Genomic DNA, 12,811 nt, shown 5'->3' on the forward strand with positions numbered 1-12,811 from the left:
GGAGCTGATGGCCTGGGTTCAGTCTTATGCTCTCCCCCAATTTCCCTGTTATTTTCTCGGTGATCTTAAGTAAATGGGTTTACCTCTTCCAGACTCACTTTTCCCACCTGTAAAACAGGGCAAATGATTACCACCTGTAGCTGTGAAAAATGAATGAGGAAAGGTCTGCAAAGCAGGCTCATTTCCTTCAAGTCTTTACTCTGATGTCACCTTCTCTGAGAGGCTTCTGGCCATCCTACTGAAAGTTACCCCTCTGCACCCGGATTGATTTTTCTCCTTAGCACTTACCACAATGTAACATACTCCCCATTTTACTTGTTTATTTACTCTGTCTCCTCCCACTCACATAGAAAGATTTCTGCCTGTCGTGTTCCCTGGTGTTTCCACCTAGAACAGTACTGGCACATAGTAGGCAGATAAACATTTGTAAAAAGAATGAATTAAGGAAAAAAAATGAATGACTGAATGTGGGTTCCTGGCACGGGGCCCAGGCCATTGTGGGGGCCAGGTATGTTTGGGTTCTGTTCTCTCTCCTTCTCTCCAGCTGTGATTTTGGAGGATTTAGTCCTTTCTCCTCCCCACTCCCTTGAGGTCATCTTATTCTCTTTTCCTCTCTTAAGGTTTCATGCTTAATTTTTACATTTGGCTATTTCATACTAGTGCGGGAGCTTGCCTTGGGGATGTAGTGGAGTATTTTATTGCAAAATTAAAAGGTACTGTTTTGGGGGCGGCTGGTTAGCTCAGTTGGTCAGAACATGGTGCTCTTAACAACAAGGTCGCCCGTTCGATCCCCACATGGGCCACTGTGAGCTGCATACCCCCCACAACTAGAGTGAAACAACTACTGTGTTTCCCCAAAAATGAGACCTAGCTGGACCATCAGCTCTAATGCGTTTTTTGGAGCAAAAATTAATATAAGACCTGGTCTTATTTTACTATAATATAAGACCCAGTCTAATATAATATAACTTAACATAACATAATACTGGGTTTTATATTAATTTTTGCTTCAAAAGACGCATTAGAACTGATGGTCTGGCTATTTTTGGGGAAACACGGTACTTCACTTGCTGCTGATGGGTCCTGGAAAAACACACTTAAATAAATAAAAGTTTAAAAGGTACTGTTTTGGAATACAATGCAGAATTGGCATGACTTTTTAAGATGAAAACAAATGAGGCTTCAGTGGAGGCTTTTAGCTATCCTCAGACATCCCTGGGTACTGGTTCACTTTCTTGGATCCTTTGGGAAACTTTGAGGAGCCTTGGTTTTGGAAATGACCCCAGTCTAAGTGGCCCAGGGCCTGCCCGCCCTCCTAAGCCCCCATCAGAGATTTCAGTAAACATAAACATTTCCACCAGGGTACAGATTCAAGCACATCTCATTCTGTGCCCTGCCCACTCCCCTTCTTGACCACCTCCACTCCCAACCCCCCGTCCCTCCCCACACACACACACCACCGCCGCCACCACCACCATTTCTTTTTCTTAGGAGAGTCAGTCCTGAGACCAGGAATCCTACAACCTTTTTACATATATATAAGCATTTTATTTTGGAATAATTTTAGGTTTACAGAAAAGTTGCATAGATGACCCAGAGTTCTTGTATACCCCTCACCCAGGTTTCCCTAAGGGAGACATACTACAAGACCATGGGACATTTGTCAAAACTAAGAGACCAACATTGGTGTGTTACAGTTCAGCAAACTGCACACTATTCAGAGTTCACTAGTTTCTGCACTAATGTCCTTTTTCTCTTCCACAGTCCCATCCAGGACACCACATTACATTTAGTCATCGTGTCTCCTTGGCCGCCTCTGGTCTGTGACAGTTTCTCAGGGCAGGTGTTTTGCAGAATGGCCTTCAGTTCGGGTTTGTCCTGAGGCCTGTTTGTGAAGCCTTCCTGTCTCAGCCGCATGTTGGAGTGGGCCCCAAGGCTATCGCCTTTTCCTCTGGCCGTCCTCTCTTTCACTCATTGCTGCCCTTCTCTGGTGAAGGCCAGCTCTGCGCCCACCTTCCTACCTCCTAAACCTGCACTTTACCTGTCCTGCTTACCTCCGTCAGCAGCACTCCTGTGCGGAGTTGCTTGAATGGAATTCGAGATAGCACCCAGACTCCTCCTTGACCAAGTTCTATCTGCCTCCCCTTCCACTTCTCTCCACCCCTCGCCCTCGCTGGTCTCTTATCAGCTACCCTCTCTCCTGGAGCAAGGCAAAGCCTCTTCCCTGCCCTTCCTGTCTCCAGCCTCGTCCTTCCTCACTACAGCCTCACCCATCTTCCTGAAACACATGTCTAGCCCTGTCACTGTCCTGCGTAAAACCCTTCTATGGCTCCGCATTACCCTGGGAGCAAGTCAGACTCAATAGGAATTCTACGGTGTTTCACGATTTAGTCCCTGCCCACTTCTCCAGACTCTTCTCTGGCCTTTCCCCACCCTGTCCTCTCTGCTTCAGCCAAACAAGCACAATTCCTCCAATATAGCTTGCTCTTCTCACACCCACCCTTTGCAAATGCTAAAAAGTATGTTAATACCAGCTAATAATATTGAGGGCCTGGTATATGCTAAGTGCTTAATCTGTATACTTTTATTTATTATCAGCTATAGGTAGCATTAATAGACCCATTTTACAGATGAGGAAATAGAAAGTCAGAGAGGTTAAGTGATTTGCCCAAGATCACACAGCTAGTTAAAGGTAGAGTTAGGATTTGAATGTCTGCTTCCCTTTTAAAGAGAAGGCCTAGAAAAGGCAGATGATTTGTCCAAGGCAACAGACCAGGTAGACATCAGAGATGGGATGTGAACAACAGTGCCTTTCAACTCCACGTGTTGCTTAGAAGGACAGTCGAGCTCTAGTGGCTAGCAGCTGACATTGGCCGGAGCTTGAGGAAGGATTTTTGTCTCCAGAACCCAGAGACCTGGGGCCTCTTGAAGTCGTGGGTCCACCACTGTCTCCTCCACCCCGACACCTTTATTGTGTTTGCATGCATGCCCTTTCCCTCGCTCCTTTTCTCTCCCTTCATCACCCTAACCTTGTGCCATTGGACAGGCGCCATCCCAGCCTCAGTTTCAGGGATTCTTTTTATCTTTTGTGGGGTGAAACAATTTAGAGGGTCAGGTGACATAACCAGTGTGAAGAAAGTGCTAGCTTGAGTCAGGCTTGTCCTACAGGCCCACGAAATGTTTGCTAAATCTGAACCCCCGTGTCTTTCCCGCCTTCATTCTCTGATTGTCCCTCTGTCTGTCTCTCCTCTGTTCTCTGTCCCTTCTGTATTTTCTGTCCTGGCTTGGCTAGGCATTTAGGCCAACTTCTGGTGCCTGGGGCCAAAATGGCACCACCTCACCGTCTCCTATGTGAACAGTTGGCAGTGCCATTTTTGTCACAAGGCCTGGGGCTTTAGGGTGGGGCACATGGGAAGAGGAGCCCTGGCACAGCCCCCGCTCATGCCCTCAGCCTGCCCTTTGCACGAGCCAGGTGACAAAGGCTGACTGGGCTCTTGCCCTCAGAGCATCCTCTGGTGTTTCCGTGGCAACCATGTAGCCAGAATCCCTTGGCATCTGCTAGGCAGAGGGCCACCAAATTCTCCAAAGGGTGCCTACCGTCATGGGAAGGGAAACATCTGTTAGAAGGCCAGAGGTGGGCAGCACTGACCTGTTCCCAGTCCTTAAAGAGAGGAGCAGTCTTCTCCGCTCAGGTGGGGTGTGGGGTTTTCTATTTCATCCACACACTCCTGTCCCCAGTCCATCTCACTAGGAAGCCACCCTGTGACTTCTCTCTGAGCTTCGGTTTCCTCATCTGTAAAATGGGGATATAATTCTGACCTCAGAAATTGTCCCAGCTGTGTGCGTGAGCCATGTTGGGGACAGTGGTCAGGGAGCCTGGGGAAGCCATCCTGGGAACCTCAGAGAGAGGAGGGGTGTGGCAGGACCAGACAGATGAGAGGTGGCCAGGGACGTAACTGTGTTTCATTAGGACTTGGGAATTGGACAGATCTGCCCCTTCCAATCAGTATGGTTTAAGGAAACATCCTTTCCTCTCTGAGCCTCAGTATTTCCTTCTCTAAAATGAAGATAATTCTTCCTGTGTGACAGGATTGCTAGGAAAATGGAATAAAATATATGTGGCATGCCAAGCCTTGTGCGCCTGGCCCAGGATACAGTAGGTGCTCATTAAATATTGATTCCCTGTGAAAGCACTAACTCACCACAGTTGCATAGGGAAAGGTATTTCCTGTGGTCAGACCTGCCTGCCTGGGTGCCCAACAGACCTCCCTTCCTGGGCATGGCTGCCGGGCACCCCTGGGACACGCTCTTTCCCTGGGGAATTCCTCTTGTGTTATTCACACACAGATTTCCCTGGAATGGCCCAGCCCCACTCTGTAAAGGTCCTAGCTCGGCATCTGGCCATCCCCAGAAGGCCATTATCAGTTTCTGGTTTTTGTTAGGTGGTTTGTATTGTGTCTTATCTCCCGCAAGAGCCAGTGCCGGGATTGTGGTTTCGAGTCAGAGTGACCTGAGTTTGAGTGCCCAGCTCTGCCACTCACTGGCTGTGGGACCTTTACCTCTTGGAACCTCGGTTTCTTCCTCTATAAAATGGGGACAGTAATTCCTGCAGCACAGGGTGGTCATGAAGGTGACACAAGAAAATGGCCCACGGTGCCTGGCACGGGGTAGATGAGGAATTGACAATAGCTCCTTCCCCTTTTCTGAACCCGGGGGCCCAAGAGCAGCAGGCTCAGACCCAGGATAAGGGAAGAACGTCACAGATGATCAAGTCACCACCCAGGCGATGGGCAAGGGTGGCCGCACAGCTGAGCCCGAAGCTGCCAGCAGCTCCCAGTACCTACATGGCTTAGAGAAGGACAGGACCTCAGGAGGGCTCCCCAGAGTGAAAGGAGGGAGGGAGGGAAGGGAAGACATATATGAAGCTGTTACAGGGACATGGGCGAGTGTGGAGGTTAAGAACATAGGCTCTGGATCAGGAACATACTTCCTCCACGTTACATGGGCTGTGTGACCCCATATAAGTGACTCAACCTCTCTGAGCCTCAGTTTTCCACCTGTGAAATGGGGAATAATGATGCATCACCTCTCCTGGGGGTGCTGAGACAGTACATGGAAAGTGCTTGGCTCAGACTGGTTATAAATTCTCTATCATTTATTTTAGGATGTGCTCTCAGGGCCCACTGACTTCCTGGTGAAATTGCTCAATTACCCCCGAAACAGTAATACAAAATTTTAAGAGCTTACTTCCCCCAGCACCTTGCATGAGCTAGGCCCTGTACTTAGTGCTTTTATCACTTATCCCATTTAATTGTCACAGTCCCCTGTGAAATGGGCCCTGTTGTTATCCCCATTTTATAGATGAAGATACTGAGCCTCCCGGAAGCTGTCCAAGCCCACACAGCTGTAGCAGAGCCTGGCCCTTGCTCACTTTGCCCCCCGCCCTGGAGATCATCATAGACTGGATTAGAGTGTCTTGCCAGGTATCAGCTGGACACAGCAAACCCCAGTATAATCTGTGGGGAGAATCTGTAAACAGAGGATCTGGGGTGGTGTGGAGGTGCCCATGGAAGACCAGTCTGGGAGGCAAGTGGTCTGTGGGAAGCTGGAAGCAGAAGCCATACAATCGTGTGTTTATTCAGCCTGTCCCAGGCAGGCAGGAGGCCCTGACCGGCCAGTGTAAACATCCGGACTGCTTGTTGGCCTGGTGGGGGGCTGAGGCCAGCTGGGAAACCAGCAACTAGGGCTTCTGGGTGCCAGAGGTGCCCTGGGATGGAGCCAGCATTTATTGAGCACCTAGTATGTGCCAGGTCATTTATACACAACGTCTTAACACATCTTTACAACAAATAGACCTGTTTGTTGACTATTTTATTACTTTTACTTAATCTGTTGAGGAAAGTGAGCCCTGGGAATTATACAGACCCAGCTCCGTCAAAAGCCCATCGAATTTGATTTGCTGAGAGGGAGAGTTTGTGAAGGGATAACTTAGACACTATTCCTCTGCGTCTGTCTCTGCGGATCCCACACTGTCCATGCAAAGTCTCTGTGGAGCCTAATTCACTTTCTCTCCTGCTGTTAGGTGGAGTCCTTACTGGAAACTGCTTGCCTGCTTTCCTTTTTAGCATATCACCCACCCTGTGTGGGACCCGCAGGTTGACCCCGCTCAGGGGTTCTGCCTTTGTCATGGAAATTCGGTTGCCTCTGGTTATGCAGGCTTGTGGAGTGAGTCTGATAGATCGATAAGCTCTTAGATATCATCCCACCCATCGGATGGATGGAGAAACTGAAGTGCAGAGAGGGGAAATGTCTGCTCAAAAGACTCACCATGGGTGGCTAAGGCAGCAGTGGGGCCCCGGTCTCTGGGAAGGACATCCTACACTCTCGGCTGACCTTTGTCAACGGGGCTGGGACAGGCTTAGGAAAGGGCAGGGATGAAGTAAATATGTTCCCCAGCTGCATCACGGTATGAAGTCACATGTCACAGCCAGCTCCACTCTCTTCTGCTGCCCTCTCGGAGCTGTGCCCCAGAAGTGCCCTTGGGCCCTGGGGAATGATGACAAATTCCTGCGCTTGTGCCAGCAGAGTGGGTTCATTGGGTTAGGGTGGCTGAGAGCCCTTGCAGGGCCCGCCCTGCTCCCACATCCAGCCACTTTCTGCCCCTGGGGCTTGCTTGCCCTGCTCCAACCCCACACATTTCTCCTCAGCCTGGGTCATCTTTGAGCTCAGCAGAACTGCGACTTGGGTTTTGCCAGAGCTGGGAGGAATCATTTAAATATAACAGCAGCCAGTGCCCTGGCACCTGGCTTGTGCCACCTGATGCCCCTGAGCGGCACGCCTGGGGTGCAGACCCTGTCTGCACACATTCCTCCCCACCACTCTGAGAGGGGGTGGCAGCGCCCCCGTTGAAGGTTGAGAACTTTGAGGCCCGCCCTGAGCCTGGATGGAAACGAGGAGACAGACACCTGGCCTCGCTCTCTTGGCCACAGCTGCGGAAGCCTGGGACCAGCTGAAGTCACTCCAGAGGATTTATTTGGGTACAAGGTGGCTGAGACTGTACCTTGAGAATGAGGAGCAGGGTCTCAGGAGAAGCCAAGGAGAATTGGGCAGGGAGGGAGCCAGCTGTCCTGCCAGCACACGGTAGGGACTGTTCCGGGAAGGCCAGGAACAGTCTGAGAAGGGTAGGGGCCGTGGAGGGAGTCCAGCCAGCCCAGGCCCATGACTTTATGTATCCTGGTCAAGGGACCGGATTGCCCAATCCCAGAGCCCCAGATGTGTCACCAGGTTCACTGAAGGCCAGCCTGGCCTTGGAAGGAGTAAACCCTTTCACCCCATAATCTGAGGCCTTTGGACTGGCCCTTCTCCTCCATCTGCTCTTTTTGAGAGATTCCCCCAACAGGAGCAAGAACAATAGTGGCTGAGATGCTCCAGGCCGCCCTATTGTGTGCCCCCCCCCCCCGCCTTCCAAGCCCTACTATGTGCCAGGCCCTTTACAAACACAACCTTGTTTGATTCTCAGAAGAATCCTGGGAACTAGTGGTGGGTATTTTGTCCCCCACTTCACAGAGGAGAAAACTGAGCTCAGAGAGCAGCAAAGCACAGGTCTGGCTTTAAACCCAAGTCTGTCTGCCTCCAAAGCCCATGCCTTTTTTGGTGTGGGGCAAAATATTTCAGACATATAAAAAGCATAGAGTTCAATAAAAACAAACACTAGTGAACCAACCATCCAGTTTAAAAAATAAAACACTCCAAATTCAGTTCAGTCTCCCACACATCCCTTTCTGGTCCCATTCCCTACCTCCCCTTCTTCCAGAAAAAATTACTTTCTGGAGTGACCACCTTACTATTTGTACTAGTTGTTTCTGCCTCTGTAAATGATACATAGTATTGCTCATAAGTTTTAAAACTTGAAGTAGGAGGCTATATGTTTACCTTTGTAGCTTGTTTTCCTCTCTTCATTTTGTATCTGAGCTGTATCCAGTTCATTTTTAGTGCTGTGTAGTATTCCACCCCAATGGCTCTACCACGGTTTATCCAGACTGCTAGAGATCGCCATTTAGGTTGTTTCTCCTTCTCTATTTAAATGATGCTGTTGAGACTTCCTTGTCCACAGCTCCTGATGATTGCAGGAGACTTTCCAAGGTGTAGATATGTTATTTACGTTAAAGAGTAAAGTCGGATAAGCCCACTTTATCATAAGACTCTCATGAGAAGATTGACCAACAATTTTAGGGGTTCCTTCTCTGAGAGTTAAAAACCTCTTAAGGGTAGGAATGCTTTTCTGTTTGGCTTGCTGCTGTGAACAGCACCAAAAGCTGTTAGGCACATAATAGGTGCACAGGAAGTAGGTGTTGGCTGAATGAGTGGACGTGTGCCAGGCACTGTGGAAGGCACTTGACATTCAATATCTTAATCCATGGTGAGGAGAGTTCCTCCCATCTCACAGCTGAGCTGACTTAAGTCTTTAGAGAGGTCAAATCATGGTCCCAAAGTCCCACAGCCAGTATCCAAGTTGGCTGATTCCAGAGCCAGAGCTCTTTCTCAAGCCCAGGCCACTCTAGAGTTGTCTGTGTGGACAGGGAGCGGATTCACAGAGGCCTGGAATACAGGGAAATGGGAGCTGCTTCTCATCCCTAGTTGCCTGGATGCAAATACTTAGGCTTTGCATCTGGAGCCTACCTGGAGGCTGGTAGAGTGAGGTGGGGCCCACTGGATGGTCACCTTTGGCCTGGGGCCACCATGGGGTTGGGGATGAGTGACATCTCAACTCTGTGGCTGATCTGTAAGGAAACTACAAAGTTTGGGATCATGCTAGACTCAGGAAGCAAATGCAGTCAGTGAGAGACACCCACCATGGGGGAGGCAGCCTAACCCAACCGAAACATCATTTGCTTGGGGCAAGAGCAGACCTGGGTTCAAATCCCACGCCTGCCACTTATTAGCTGTGAGACTTTAGGTAAGTCTCTCAACCGCTCTGAGCCTTATCATCCCTATCTGTTAAATGGGGATATTGACTCTCTCTTGCAGTTATTGATAGATTTAGAATTGAGTATAACAATCTTAGCATAGTGCCTGGATAGTAGTTATTACAATGTAGGGAGGGAGAGTATTCTAGAGATACATACAAATCACTACAGGTGCACACAGATGGGGCAGCTTAGGACACAGAGGAGGACATCGTGGAGGAGATGACATTTGATCTGGGTTCTGAAGGGTGAAGAGGAGTTCTCCAAGCCAAGGAGCAGACTGTGGGTTAAGCAACTTCTATGTGTCCTGTACTAGACTTGATGTTGAGAGGGATATCTTAGTGTTACTTGCAACAACAAAAAAAGCAAATGCAAGTTGCTTATAGTTCGATGGAGATACACAATCCTCTGAAGATGGAGCTGACTAAATAGACAAAGAATCAAGACTTCTTGGTGTTGGGGCTCACAGGACCATGTGAAAACTGTGGGCTGAGGCAGTCAGGAAGTCTTCCTGATGGGAAGGGGTAGGTGGGTAGGATTTAAATGAGAAAGGAAGACAAGAAGGAGAGGGGCTGCCTGATTCTTGATTTCCGGGCTGGGCTGGGCTGGGCTGGGCCAGGAAAGGCGCCTCCCCAGCCTGGCAGGGAATGGGGACAGACCTCATGGGTTCTGGCAGAAGTCCCCCTGTATGCCTGTCACCAAGTCTTGTGCTATCCTCTCCCTTGGAAGACAAGAAAAGTTGTTCCTAATTGTTAATTGTGCAACTGCATTTGGCTCCTGAGCTGGGCTGAGTAGGAGCCAAGCCCCAGGGAGGGGAGGAGAAGCCCAGACTGGATGGCTACAGGGGCCTAGGAGGGGGTTTGGGTATGCCGCTGTGTGAGTGTCCCAAGCAAGGGCACTCCGTTCTGTAGGATCCTATGGTACGTAACGGTTGGGTAGACCGGGATTTGAATCATAGCCCCTTGCCAGCTGTGCAACCTTGGACTGGTTGCTTAACCTCTCTGTGCCTGTACATCTCTCACGTAGGGTTGCTGTGACGGTTAAATCAGAAAGTGCCTAGCACAGGGCCTGGAATGAAGTCATTGCTCAAGAGACCATTTTTGTCGCTACTGCTGTTGTTGCTGTTATTTCGCGGCAGTGGAAGCGCCATCGTTGCCACTGCCTCTGACCCAGGCCACACTGTCGCTCAGGTTGAACCCCAGCGTCATTCCAGCTGCCCGTGTTATCTCACCATGAGCCAGGACATTTCCAGTGCCATCACAGAGCGTCCAGTGTCACAGCCTATACCCTCGGCACTGCCCCTCTTAGGAGGTGGTAGACCTTGAATTCCTGTGTGTCTTTTCTTGGATTAATGCCTTAATTCTTACCACAGCTCTACAAAGTACATTCACATGTCCCCATTTTATAGAGGAGGAAACGTGTTCAGAGAGGTGAGGCAACTGACCCATGGTCACACAGCAGTAGGTTACAGGGATTCAAGCCTAGGTGTGTCTGCTCTAAAATTCTTGCTCTTCCCAAAGATGGGTGTGGCTTGTTCCCAGGAAATCTGAGCCTGGCAGTCTCCCTCCCTTTAGTCACCCTTCCACTCCCTTTTTTTGTCATGTCCCCCTGTCCCTGGTTCTCCACCCTCTCTGGCTCTGTTCTGTGCCTGGGGACCACTCTGGGCCAAGACTGCAGATGGGGCAGCTTGTGTCCTCTTGAGCCAGTATAGCCATCGCTCCCCCACTGTCAGCAGGAATCAAGCCTCTTCTCCCTGCTAGGCGTTTCTTCCTGGGCTCCCCCCAGCCCCCCAGACAAGCATGACACTTGTGGTGAGGGGGGTAATGGGGACCAGATGGGAAGCTGAGCCTGGGCTGGGGCTTTGTTAGGGGAACATTCCTGGTCACTTAGGCAACGGCCAGCTCGGTAGCATCTGGATTGGCCGAAGGTCCACCCTGATTGGCTGGGGCTGGGCGTGGAGCGTTGTGGCAGGTGGGGATGAGCACTTCCTGCTGAGACAGGATTACAGAGTCCTGGAGGCTATAATGGTGGCAGAGGGGCAGAGGGAAAACACCGGGGGCTGGGGAGGTTCAGAGTCAGACAGCGCTGGTGTCTAGTCCTGGTGCTGTCACTTGCTGGCACGATAACCCGAGCCAGTCACTGCCCCCTCTGCAAAATGGAGGCCATGATCGTACTTACCTCAGAGTCGCGTGAGCAAATCAAATAAATAGCAGTGCCAGTGTTCAGAACGCTTTACATGATTTTAACTCAATGAATTCTCGTAGCCACCCATGAGAATGGTGCTATTACTATCTGTTTTACAGATAAACTGAGGCACAGGGTTGTCATGTCACTTGCCAAGTCAGACAGGGAGTAGGAGGCAGAGCTGAGGTTTGAACCCAGGCTGCCTGGGTCCCGGGTACACCATGCTCTTGCTCCTACCTTGTCCCGCCTGTCAGAGCTCCGTGTGACAATAGCGAGGAAAGCGCTATGTCAGCTGGTGAGGCCGCATGTTCTCCTTCCTGCTGGCCCCGGAAGCCTGTGCCATTGGTGGCATGTGGGACCGGCCTGCTGGGCTTATAAACGGGTGAACGGAGGAGTGGATGGACGTTTTGAACATTCCTGCACGCTGGACAGGGGGAGGCGCAGGGGTTGTGACCCTTCAGGCCCTGAGGTCTGGGCAGCCAGCCAGACCCAGCTGTTGCCCTGAGAGGGCCAGGGAGCCCAATTCTGCAAACAGTAGCTCCCATTCCTTGGGTCCCACCTGTGTGCCGCACGCTTTGTCTACATTCTCTTGTTTAATCCTTACAACGACCCAGGTTGCCCAAGATCGTCAATATGTCCCCGGAAGAAGACAGTTTTGAACACAGGTCCAACTGACTGCAAAGCCAGAGCTCTCTCCCATGGGGGCACGGGTTTGGGGGCCCATCTCCTGCTTCCTGGGGGGTAAGCTACAGTCTCCTTGTCAAAGAGTTTTTTACAGGATGATTTTGATGATTGTGGGTCGAGGGAGGAGGTCAGAAGAGCCTAGTCTAAGATTCTCCTCCTGGTTGGCCCCTTGAGTGACTCCCTCTATTTCTTGAGCCTCATTTCCCTCATTTGTTGAAAGCAGTTTGCGATCAGGGGGCAGAGCCAAGTGCTGGGGGCCAAGATGACCAGAGCCTTGGCTCTTTTAAGACTTCATGGCCCAGTGGACAGGACAGCCACGTACCCAGTGGGCTCTGGTGGAGGGGTGTGCTGAGTGTCGTGGAAGCACAGAGGAAGGAAAATATGCAGGGCTGGTGTCAAGGCGATGGCATGGACACGCATCCTGTCGGTCAAGCTGCCTTTCCCCTCCTGCTAACAGAAGCCCCTTCCTTTGGCTACTGCCCGTCTCCCACTCCTCGTGGTATAGTTAGATGCCATAGGCTCTTGCCCTGCCTTTTCATAGGGCACAGGAACCAGGCCTGGCCAATCAGAATTCTTCCCTGGGACTTTCTAATTCAACATAGAGAAAAAGAAGGGCCCCCAAACCCGTGCCCCTATTTGAGAGAGCTCTGGCTTTGCAGTCAGTTGGACCTGTGTTCTTTTCTTTAGGGCTCTCGGCTGCCAGGTGGTAGCCTGGGTCCAGTTCTCCAGGCATGAAAGACATCTAAACTCAGGAAATGAGAACAAAGGTAACACACTCAGAGAAGTGAGGGATGGGATCAGAGGGAGGGGAGAGAACCCAACAGCATCATCAGAACTCCTGGATCTCCTTCTGCCTGAGGCCTGATCTTTCCTCCCTTCCAAGCAGCACAAGTCAGGGCATTTGCTTTGCTACAAAACCCAGTTAGAGCTGGGTTTCTGTCACTTGCCACCCTGAGCATCCTGTCTGAGGAAGCTTC

General features: G+C 50.6%; 1 protein-coding gene across 5 annotated transcripts in view; it reads left to right on the top strand.

Moving 5' to 3' along the window:
- Positions 1–12,811, top strand: part of ECE1 (endothelin converting enzyme 1) — a gene marked incomplete at its 5' end in the record, with an annotated part of 98,433 nt that overhangs the window by 15,801 nt on the left and 69,821 nt on the right. The gene's annotated exons all lie outside the window — the stretch shown is intronic.

This window comes from Rhinolophus hipposideros (genome assembly GCF_964194185.1).
Source record: "Rhinolophus hipposideros genome assembly, chromosome: 8".
Lineage (NCBI taxonomy): Eukaryota > Metazoa > Chordata > Mammalia > Chiroptera > Rhinolophidae > Rhinolophus > Rhinolophus hipposideros.